Below are 12,538 nucleotides of genomic sequence, written 5' to 3' on the forward strand. Positions count from 1 at the left end.
CTTTACTGAAAGGATGGATTATTCTTTTTAGAAAGTAATGGATTATTAGAATTAGGTGCCTAGACTGCAGCAGCTCTCCACTGTAAGTAATTTTTTTTAAATAAATCTTTAAGTATGGTACACTGAAAAACAATGGAATGGAATGGAATGGAATATTTCAGAGGGAAGGGACCTACAACGATCATCTAGTCCAACTGCCTGACCCCTTCAAGGCTGAACAAAAGCTAAAGCATGTTCTTAAGGGCCTCTTGTTGTCCAAATGCCTCTTAAACACTGACAGGCCTGGCGCATCGACCACCTCTCTAGGAAGCCTGTTCCAGTGTTTGACCACCCTCTCGGTAAAGAAATGCTGCCTAAAGTCCGGTCTAAACCTCCCCTGGCGCAGCTTTGAACCATTCCCACGCAAAATAGAGTAACTCAATGAATGAAGCAAAACTGTGTAACTAATTCACTAATACCAGAAGGGTACTCTTGACTTCAAAATGTATTGCTATTAATGTATAATATTATTAGTTTTATATTCTGGATGGAAAGGGCTTTACACATGCAAGTCTTGCCTGTTATTAAGAACCATAAAAGCAAAACCTCGTTCACAGCTTATGTGCACTGCATATCACGCTCCTTTGTAAGATTAGAGCTTTATCATAGCTTTAAAACAGCAGAGTTTTTCCTATCCTGGTAACCCATTTTGCATTCCTTTAAACTGACAATCCACGCAAGAGAAGATACTTTGAAAAACGATGACAAAAAGATGTAGTAAGCAACATCAGTAGTAACTTCAAAGAAATAGTATTAACCCTGCAGGATCGGGTTGCCACAGGAATAATTCCCTCTCTGCTAGCTGAAAAAATGAAAACCAAGACCAACTACATCCAGACAGCACAGATGTTGACTAGCACAGGATTACTGGTACTTCACAGCAAGAGATCTAAGAACTTAAAAAAACCTATTTGTAGTCTGTAAAATATGCAGCATTGTCACCACTATATTTGAATGTTACTTCAGGAAACTGCAGCTGAAGGCATTAAGCACCCTAGATGCTACGAAATCTAAACCCAGTACTTAGGAATTTTAAATCAATCAATTCTCTAAACATGGTGCACATTTGAAGAAGAATTAGTCAAAATGAAAACGCAGTGAAAAATAGAAAATAAAAATGACAAGCGAGGAACAATTCCAGAAATATAGGGTTCCCACTGAGCGTTAAAGTACAGCTGCTGAGGAAATCTGCCAGACACATTCAGGACTCTCCATAAATCGGGTTCTTGAATCAGTGTCTTCAATCAGAACTGGCAGTAAACACATCCAGTTGCCTTTTGGGAACAGAAGGGGAGCGAGAGCTCCTTGAATTCTCGGCTAAGGGCAGGCTGTGGAGAGCAAATGTTAGATTCCTTTGCCTGAGGAGAATATGGGCAACTGTACCAAGCAGCTTCCAAAAATACTTTACATCTTCAAAGCACTGGACAAAGATGAACTAACAATTCCCTGCTCCATTTCCCTTTATAGACAAAGCTGAATTCCAAAAGAAAAGCAAATCAAGCCTGAGGCTTGAGAGAAAAGAACAATTTTTCAACAGTGTTAAAAACAGCTGGTTGGCCAAGCTAATTCACAGTAGTAGTTTAGTGACAATCTCCAGGTTATAATCCCTACAAAGAAGTCCAAAGTGGGGTATTGTAATACCTTCCCAACTGCCTAACTGCATTTTGCTCAGCTGAACTCGATCCAACTGGCTCTGAACAAAAAAAGAATTTGCAGATAGACATAAGATCGTAAAGCAACAGCTCACCGGACACAGAGAGGAGCAGATGGATATTTTTGTCGTTTCCCAGTAGTCTGTTCTTGTTTTCATCTATCTCCAATTATCGTACATAGATGTCGACTACTAGAAAGTCAAAAAGGAGCGCTGCATAAGGAAATATCCGGCAAAGACAAGGAAGTATCTATCACTTCTACTACAGGAGGATATCAGCCATTCAAGAGCTATCCTATCTGTTCTGCCAGTCTAGTCCTACTGTGCAGCTGTGGATATTGTAAAACATTCTAGAACCAGCAGCAGCAGGGACTGGTTGCGTTCTCCCCACTGCAGGGGAATAACTTTTAATCTGGATAGACATTTTTTCTTAAACTAGATCATGCTGAGTTTCAGTAAGTCTAAGTCTCTAACACTTGCTTTTGGGGAAAAGTTGTGATCTTAATTTGTAGAGGCTTTTAATTACTTTCTTACTCAAGACATTTTTCTAAAGGATTAGCATATTAACTCATGGAATTTCGGAGAAAGTTTAAGCCTGTTTAAAACGCAATTTTTGCTCAGGCTACAACTATGTCAGTTTGGGACATGATTTTTTTTAAAAAAACCAATATCATCACGCCCACAGAACACCACAGTGCAATGGTAGTTCCATTTGTATGTAGTCATCTCATTCTCATCAAGCTTACTCTTCCTCTCATTTGGGAAAAATTACACTTATGTCAAGCATAAATAATAATATTGACTACAAATGAATAGCAAATATGGTTCACGTGTTCCTTCAGTAGTCTAACCAACCCAACACACATTGTATACACAAACTCTAAAGAACACTGATGTCCAGCTCTGCTGGAAACTGAAGGTCAACTTTTAAAGACATTTTTACATATGTCTATAGGTACCTGTATATAGGTAGGTACAGGAGGGTGTCTTTTTGAGACACCTAAGTGCTTTTACAAATCTAACAAACAGCCTGAATATCCTTAACATCCTTGTCCAATGTACGTAACTTATTTAGATTACTTAAAGAAAATCCAGTTAGCAAGACACTACTAGTATCAAAATATAAAAAATATTTGAAAAGTAATTGTTTTCTACGAAATAATTGATTCAAGTTGTTCTAGAATGTTTTTGGGGAACAGTATTTTAACAGATCTCTATTACAAGACTGCCTATTAGTAAAACAATTGACAGTCAGTTCTGGTAGAGCTGAGTACTTAAAATATGATAAACAAGCATAGTACTTGTGGTTATCAGCTGCTGTGCACTCAGGAAACACAAAGCAATATGCTTTCAAAGAGTAACTAACATGTAAATAAACACATTTAGTTAAGATTCACTTGGAAAAATACTACTGAACAGAGTTGAAAATGCTATAGCAGTAAAATCCCTGTTGAAGCAAGAGGGAGGTGCACATCCTGTTTCAGTTCAGCAATCTGCTGGTTTTCTGGCAGTGGCACAGGTAGTAACAACGTGGCAATACCAGTTATAGTGACAACAGCCCTTACCACAAATGGTAAAGCAATGAAATGTAGTTGGGTTGTAAAGCTAAAGTACTGACAAAGTCATACTATTTGACTCATAACACTTTATAGATACCTTTATTGCTGCCAGACCTGTAAGTAAGTTTAAAACCAATGGTAGTGTTTGATCTGCATCTATTACTAACTTGTACAGCTAAAATCACAAAGCCAAACATTGCAACTCCATATCAAGACATCCTTGGAATGACATGTAAGGACCAAAATCCATATTTTTCACTTTACTATTAGAGCTTAGTTTTTGTACATTTTTCTGAGAGAATATTTGCTTACTCTTAAAGGAACCACTTTCAGATTCTTTTTTCTTGATTTTTGACCTATTCTCCTCTCATTCTGGGGAGGGTACAGCTAAGTAATTTCAATCTTGCAATTTCCAAGCACTCATACTTTAATTATTCTTAACACAGACAACTTCTCACTGTTTATGCTTTGACTGGTTTCTCTGATCCCTGCCCTTTCAGTTTGAATACGTGCAGCTGTGCAATACTTTCAGATCCTTGCCAGAAGTAGAAGCCAAGACATTTGTTCTGCAGGGAGAATTAGCAGGGAATGACTTCCTAAGTTAGTAGGTGAGTTGGCAGGTGGGCATCATACCATCGAAGAATGGCAAAAGGTGGTTACCAGTAAGTTCAAAATAGTGTTAGAACTACTCGGTGTGCTGAGCATCCTTTCAGGTTAAGCGAAAGAAGTAATTAAGGGTTTCTTTAGGAAATAGTATCAGGAAGCGGTAAGAGGTCCCCAGAGGCCACAGACCTCTGCCATGGGGTCAGAGCATTTCCCTAGGGACCACTGCATCTGTGCTAGGGAGCTGGCTTACTTCGTGTAACAACCTGCAGCAAGAGGAACAGTATTGTAAAGTATTAAGGCATAAGGTAGGAGCACATGTTCACAAAACACACGGTGATAAAGCACATTATAAAACTAATGATATTTCTATTGCGCATCACAATATCCACAGGAGTGAAGCACAGGCGTACTCCGGCTGTTGTTGGCAATGCTGTCTCCGGCTGTGCTGGGAAGGTATTTCTAGGGTAAGGAATTCTTTCCTTACAGTGTGTTACAGATGGAGCTAGCAAACCAGTCCAGGCATCGCGGCGCCCTGCCATGCAGGCACGGCCCGAGGAGCGGGGACGCGCGGTGAGAAGGTTCTCCGGGCCGAGCCCCCGCCTCCGCCTCCGCCGGGGCCGCCGCCCAGCCGTTCCGGCGCCGGGCCCGTCCCGTGGTAACCCGGGCTCTCACCGCCACCCGGTGGACAAACGGCTTCACACCGCAGCGGCTCGGCGTCCGACCTGCGCGGGACCGTGCTCCAGGGAGACATTTGGCCCAGTGGGTTCGTAGGAGAAAATAAATTGCTTAGCCTGAATTCATGGAGGAATAAGGGGGAGATGAAGGAACCTATTGCTTGATACAAACCGCACATTCAAAAATCATGTGGGTGTATCCTCAAGCATCATGAACGTGACATACAAATAATGGCGACAAATATTTTTAAATGCCTTTTGCCTTCTGATTTCCAAGCACTTACAATATGTCAGGCTTTTCTTGCAATACCGAGGGCTAACCCCTTTTGATGGTAGGTTTTACCTGATCGCATCTTCAGAGGGAAGAACTTCTGAGAACAGCAAATAGCACAAGTCTTATACTTAAGCTGCTGAATAGTGGTGATACTAACGGTGGTTGACAAAGCTTCCTTGTTTAAAACAAAACTTTCAGAAGTGATAACTCTTTGACAATTCCACTACAGCCAAGTTACTAACAAAGACAAATGATATGCAGGACACTCAGAGCGCTCAAGATGCTCATCCATATCGCAGTCCACAAATGACAGCACTCCTTACCAGAAATACATTACACAGTATCATTTTATGTCCTAGACTTTGATTATTATTTAGTATTTTGTCACACTAGGGTTCTTCTAAGCACTTAAAAAATACAAAGGGATGTGACAACAAGAAAGAAAAACAGAAGTTCCAGATGCCAAAACAAAGTGGAAGCACATGGCTCATAAATACTGTTTGTGTAACACTTGCATTAGGATTTCAGTCAAAAGCATCCTATAGGGTTATCACTTCTAGGCTTTGGAAAAATCAAACTAACTTGGTCCTAGGTATTTAAAAGCCACATTTTATTTTGAAAGAGAAAGTTCTTTCCAGCTGGGCACAATCAGGATTCCTTTTTTCCCCATGTGCCAGTGTAAACATTTGGATCCGGAGCTCAACAACTTGTATTCCTGACAAATATTCAAATTACCAGAAGAGTCACTTACTAGCCAGCGGGAGAAGAACAAAGTATACTTTTCTTCCTATTCGACTTGTTATGGGATGATTCCAAAGGCCTTCCAGGCACCTAGCGAAGATCCTTGAGTCCCTAAGGCCCCAGGAGGCATCCTTCTACCAAAGATGAGAAAAGCAGAAGAGCTTTTAAGATCAAAACCTTTTTGGTCAATGTCCTTTTTCTGGTAGTCTATTAGAAGACAAATAATTTATCAGGCTCTGTGATTATGTTCTCCATTTCAGGCTGTAAAATAACCGCTCTGAAGCAAACAAGGCGTAATCTAATCTACTTTACCATAACAACAGCTGAACTGAGCTTTGACGGTGATTTTCTTTTTGTATGCTCAATTCCTAAACTCATATTGAAGTTTGAGCTTGAGAGGGTGCAGACTACAGTGAGTGAAACCAAAGGCAACATTCATATGAATCTTAATGAAGTGAAATTCTCAAGCTTCAGGCAACTTCAAGTCTTCCGCAAGTCAGACAGATGATCTGCATTACATGAGAACTTGATGTAACATTATGATACTCTCACAAATACAAAAGGTTGTATTTTCCGCTACCTGATTCCCCTGTGACCCCACTTTTAAAATCATGATTATGAAAGGTTTTGGGAAGTGAAGAGAGTGTATGAAAAAACAGTGCAAATTGTTTGCTTAACAGCATTTGCTTTTAGAGCACGTCCAGAAGTGTTAAAAATATGCTTCAGATGACAGGAGTGATTCATGACTAGACAGCTGCTGAGAGAGACATCACTGACAGGAGAGAGAGGGAGAGAGCGTGTGTGAGAGAAGGAGAGAGATTTGACATGCAAATTACTTGGAGAAAAAGAAATTAAATACCTTTTCTTCTGAGCTTTAGAATTTAGGAATGATCTTAATGACTTTTGAATTGAAACAAAGTTGTTGCATCTCCTGAAGCTGTCAGAACTTCAGGGCCTCTCAGACCTGTTTCACAGGCTACAGGCATTACTCAGCTGATGTGATGACTGTTGCCATCGCTTTCTGGGTAGGAAAAGGCAATATTCTTTTGTCCATTTGGTGTTTTGCAGTATTAAGAGACTGTCTGCTGAATTTCCTGTCAAGGCCTAACTTCATAAATAATGCAATTCTTACATAGGTGCCAATCTTTAGACAAAACCCTTAATAAAGTTGGGTGGAAGTAAGTCCCTGCTCAACAAGTAGAAAGGATACTTTCCCCATTCTGGATCCATGGAACAAATTCAGAAAGTGACTGATTGAAATCCAGATCTGAAAGTAATGACTAAACCATTTAACACTTGAGTTTGAACTTTGATGTTCCAGTGGTCTCTGGCATTCCCCATCTGAAAAATACGGCAGAAGTGCTCACCTCTGGTTTATACCTACAGTCCCACTGCTTTTCCCTGTCCATTTAGCACAGACCTGGTAGCACAGCCCTCAGCCTGTGGACAGAGGACTTTACTGTAACAGCCTACTTCTAAACAGCAATCTTCATTGATTTTCTGCTTTGATATTGCTAATTTCATATATACTTGCAATGGTATGATGTGCCCTGGAAGCCCAAGCTTAAATGTCAGTGTTTGTCAAAGCTAGTCAGCCTTAACCTTGGCCTTTTCATGACTCCACATATACATACCTCCTGGATGACTTAATGCTTATGGCTGTTTTGTACATTTTTCCCTGAAATACTGTGCCTTACTTTTTGTGCATGGCAAGTGAAAATGCGGAGGGCCTTTATTCTGAAGTGGAAGTAAAACACAGTAAAATCAGCTAGAACTCTCTGTACCTAAATTTACAAATTTTCAGCCACTTCCAAAATAAGCATGTCATACTTTCATATATTTGCATTGAAAAAGCTAAGCTGATTTTAGAAAACCAATATGATTAAATCATAGGCAAATTTGTGTTGACCACCCCCTTTTTAGAAGGGGCTTTTTTAGCTTTCTTTGTTTCACCAGAATACAGATTATCTATTTGAAATACACAACTTGAATGGACTTCCCATTGAGGTTAGTGTATTCTAGCATTGTAATAAAGGTTATGAAAAGATGTCCGAGCACCAGCTGGCCTTCCTTTGATCCTCTCCATTCTTGTGATGATACATTTTCACACTTAAGATGATTCCCTTCTACCTCAAAGGCTGAGAGCTGCTTTGGTCCTTACAAATATTAACTGCAATCACAATGACCTATCTTTCTGGTTCCAGTCATCTGTTTAATATAGAGTGGAAGGTCAGGACTACATTAAAAGGCCCTGAAAGGCTTTATTTCAGTATACTGCCTCCTGCAGAGCTCCACAAAAAGCCGGCAGACTTGTAGTTCATGCATGCACGCTCCTCAGCACTGCATTGTGCAGTTCTATTAATGGGCTTTTGTAACCTTCCAGGAAAAATTCCCTCACCAAGAGAACAAAACTGTTGTCAGATCTGAACACACATGTGAATATCAACTACAAAAAAAAAAAAAAAAAATTAAACAGTAGGGGTACTGTCTTTAGAGAAAAGAATGTGAGTCACTAGCTTGTGTCTTCACTAGGCTGTGTTTTAAAGATAATTTTTATCTATTTGCTAGGATGAAGATTTAATAACAGAGATGGAAACCAACTGTTTAGAGAAGGCAAATTCAATAATAGATGTCAGTAAGGATTAATGAGTAAGGCTATGGACCAGAAAGCACAAGCCTGTGTGTACCCATACAAAGAAATCTATTTGCAGCACAGTGGAGCACAGGTCACTTTGAAGTCATTAGCATACTGAATTACAAAATAGCTGCATCTAAGGCCCTTCAGTTGTCATTAGAACACATTTCCCAAGCTATCACATTTTCCTCCTTCAAATCTGCCTATAAAGCTCATGTTTGCTTGCTTTCTATTAAGTCTTCTGTACAAGCAGGACCATCGACTTTGTCATGTTTGTTTTATGTATCACTCCTGAAACAAGCTCTTTAGCAAGAAAGCTAAATATCCAAAATCCCAGCACACACCCCAAAATATGGAGACTGGAGATTTTTATAGAGTTTTACAACTATGTGGGACTCTGTTTACCTATATGCCTCTACATTTTTCCTCACTGAGCTTGAATACATTAACCTCTGGTCTGGATTATGAGGGGTGGGTAAGTGGCATGAAGTGAGCAGCAAGAATTGAATGCAGCTGTCCATGTATGAATGGAGCTACCCACAGTGGGGAAGACAATGAAAGGAAAGAAAAAAGTGGATTCCAGAAGCAAACGGCCTATGGGGCCAGTTCCACTTGCTTCACACTGATTTTGTCTTAAATTTGGCTTGCTCTTGTATATGCCACTTAGATGTTTTGGGAAGACTTCATGTGTAGCAATTACTTCCCTATAAAATTATCAACAGGAGTTTAAGCCTATTTGGACTTGCTGAAGAAGCCATGGAAACAAACCACAAGTGCTCTGTTCTAAAGACCAATCTCTGAATTCAAGAAACTGCAAAACATCTAGTAGGCGAGGTTTAAAAAGAGTATGAGAGAATGCAGATAAAGTCTCAGATCACAAAAACACTATACATGCTCAATGGCAACAGGTAATAAACAAGTGGTAAGTCCTTCCTAGTGAAGCTCTCCTTCCTTAAACAACTTCTTATTTTCAGTTCTAACTAAACTAGATTATAAGTCTCAAGATAAGCAGAGGATTTTTTTTTTGGAGGGGGAGTTATTTGAACTTAGACTTAATTATATGATGTATCATTTTCCTATGTACACACAGAAAACATACCCACATAAAAATGGCAGGTTACATTTTGTATAGGTTTAATGCACTTAAATCATCCAAAACCCACAAGTAATGCCTTCAGAAGTTTAAATACTGCTATCATTTAATTTTTTTTTGTATTGTGCAGGAGTCAAATGACAGAGATACCTCCGCACTGAACAAACCCAGACTAAGCCCTGAGGAGTCACCTGCATCTTCCGGAAACAAAAGTGATTCAAGTTTGCAAGATGAATTGAACAGCAGCTCTGAACTGCAGGATAGCTATTCTAATAAATAACAATTAGCAGTCCTTCGATTTTACTATGCCAGGTTGGTTACTTTTTTTTTTTTTAAATAGCATGCCATTTACATCGATTATAATGGCACTTCAGCAGTGCCTGCTACTAGCCAATTGACTGATGCTTATTCATACCCCTCAGCACGCTGGCTATGGATATTTATGAGCAATAGCTCTGGCTGGGCGTCTGCTGCTTGTGAATACTATTGGCTCAATAATTATGTCATGGTTTCCACCTGTTCTTCAAAGTTACAGGGTAGCTGCTGTTTTCCAACTGTGCCAGCTTTATGGCAGCATCAGGACTATCAGACCGTATTTGCTATTCCCACTGAAACATCCTCTTCATTATGGACCTATGGGTTGGCATAGGAAATTCTTAGGATACAGAAAAAGATCCTCTTTCAAGGTAATTTTCTATAGAGGTCTCACTGAGAAAAGCACTAGACAATACTAAATTGACATGACATACTATATTTAATTTTGGAAACACAAAAGCAAAATACATCTTCTTGCAGTCAGACAGTGATATTCTCACTGCAAAGTGGCTGCAGGGATGGGGCTTCTTAATCCAAAACTTCTTACTCCATACGTAAAAATTCATTCTCTTCCATCTGACTCCATCTATGTACTCATCTTTTGAATTTTGTCTCTTGCTCAGCTTTTCCCTCAAGCCAGCTAGAAGTAACGGTTCTTAGTGCTCCTGCCCGGTGCTGCAGCTCTTGCTTTTTCTGGTTCCAGCTGCACCAACTCAGATGGACTGCTTTCTCCTACCAGTGTTTTCTCTACTTCCTTCTCAAAGATGCCACATTGCAACATGGTGTTTTATCAAACTCCCCAAACTGCACACAGTATTCACAATCTGGTAGCAGGTTTGAGAACCTTCATGTTTTTGGTGTGAAACACTCTCACAGAAAGAAACACTGCCAAGCAAGAGAAACTATCCTTTGTGCAACATGGCTGTCCTCTTCGCACAAAGCACTTGATACCTAGCAGTCTAATCTATATGCTTACAAGCATCTCAAGATGCCATTTTCACTTTAAGACAGTCTTCAGCAACAACACATTCCTCCAAAACAAAGTGTACAGACCTCCAATACTGTTAGAAGAGCACAAAGGTTGAAATATGGTCTGTTTTAAGCCTAGCCTGTACTGACTCCACCAAAATACAACAGAGAAAGCAAAACCATTGCAGAACCAGAGGCAACTAAAAAGTTAGGAGGTTCGCAAATTGCAGATTCGTCCTTTCCAAACAACAGAATCCTCATGGGAACAGAATCAAATTTCTTTTTTCTCTTGGGATAAGTAAATCTAAAAATAGTTTCTGACAAGGGGAAAACTACAGAGCTAGTGACTAGCAGATACCCACATTTTGCCTTAGGCCCTAGTGCAAGGAAAGCAGAGTGAGGGCGAGCGTGAGCACACATGGTCAGGGACAGAACCATAATACATGGATTGTTGAATAGCACATGGATGATTTCCACAAAGATCTGCAGTGTTCACCAGCAAATAATGTAAAAGAAAATGAATGAGAGAAGAACTAAGGGTTCAAATGTGTTCCCTGCTTAATCCTATGTGGGATCGTGTTCTGCTAGCCTACATGCTATTTTTAAAATTAGGCACTGCAAAAGCTTCTTGGTTTTGACTTCACTGGCTGGAAAAATATAGATGTTTTAGAGTTTCCTAGTATATGTGCAGTATAAGAAAAGGAAGGTGAAAAAAATTCCCAATTTGCTCTCCCAGTACATCTGGATTTTTTTTTTTAACTGCTCTGTTAACATAGTGAAAAAAAGTTTTTCATAACATCAGATGATTGAGAGAAATTTGCATCTTTCAAGACTTGCATACAGTGTAATGTTCTGCCCCTTTTGTTTTAAGGAGTGCTATGCTCTAGCCAGCAATATTACCCTTCTCATTGCAACTCAGGTTGAAAGCAGTTAAAAACAGGGAGGTGCAGGGCCCAAGTAAAGGAAGGGAAGCTACAAATTGCAATGGATGGTGTTAACACAGTAAGAAACTGAACAGCTAGTTTTGAATTCCTGGGGGAAAAAAACCAGTAAGCACTTTAAAAATATGAGAAGTTCCAGGCTCTGAACTTCCGCAGAATGCAAGCAGTGGACTGTAAGTCACCTGTGGTCTACGTTCCTGTTCTAGCAAAACTAATTCTTGTTCTACCAAGAACTAGCCAATTATAACAGATTTGAATTTTTGTGCTTTAGTGGGATACAAGTGACAATGTATTTTCTAATACCAGGAAAATGTGACATTACATATAAATTACTAGACAGTTCCAGCTGTTAGTTTTACACAAATACAATTTTTTCAGCAGAGCAACTGCAGTGTTATTAAAATAGTGGTGATACCTGTTAGCTGTTGCAAAAAACTGAAATCTACTTCTCAGCCTACAAACTGCTTCTTTTCACAACCAAAATTTTTATATAACCAAATGTTTGGGGTTTTTATGTGATTTTGTAGTCCCAAATAAATGTTGGACTATTTTTCATCCAAGTGCAACTCTGAAGTCTTGCAGTCTTATCATATAATACTAGAGATACCAGTACTCATAGCTGTCTTGCTAGTGGTGAACATTGAGACTCCTTATAGGAAATAAGTAGGTACTTCAAACAGACTTTCCAGCCTGTGAATGAACTTCAGAAAAAAGGTTAGTATAAGGATATTTCCATTTCAGAAACTACAGTATCTAAGGAATGTTTTAGCATAAAGCTTGACAACACACTGCTAAAACTTTTTGATGGGTTGAAGAAGTTCGGCCAGTAAAACTCATGTGACTGTAAGCAAGCAGTTTGAAATGCAGCAACAGATCTATACTGAAAATGAATACAACCATTGAAAGCACCAAAGCAGAAAAAGGCCTCTAAGCAAAGTTTCTATCCTGTAAGAGTCTATTCATTCCATTAATTAGCCAATGTTTTACACTAATTCACTGAAATACAAGACAATCTACTGTTGTATTGATTGCACTTATTTT

The sequence above is a fragment of the Ciconia boyciana genome, chromosome 5 (genome assembly GCF_034638445.1).
Source record: "Ciconia boyciana chromosome 5, ASM3463844v1, whole genome shotgun sequence".
NCBI classification, from domain to species: Eukaryota; Metazoa; Chordata; class Aves; order Ciconiiformes; family Ciconiidae; genus Ciconia; species Ciconia boyciana.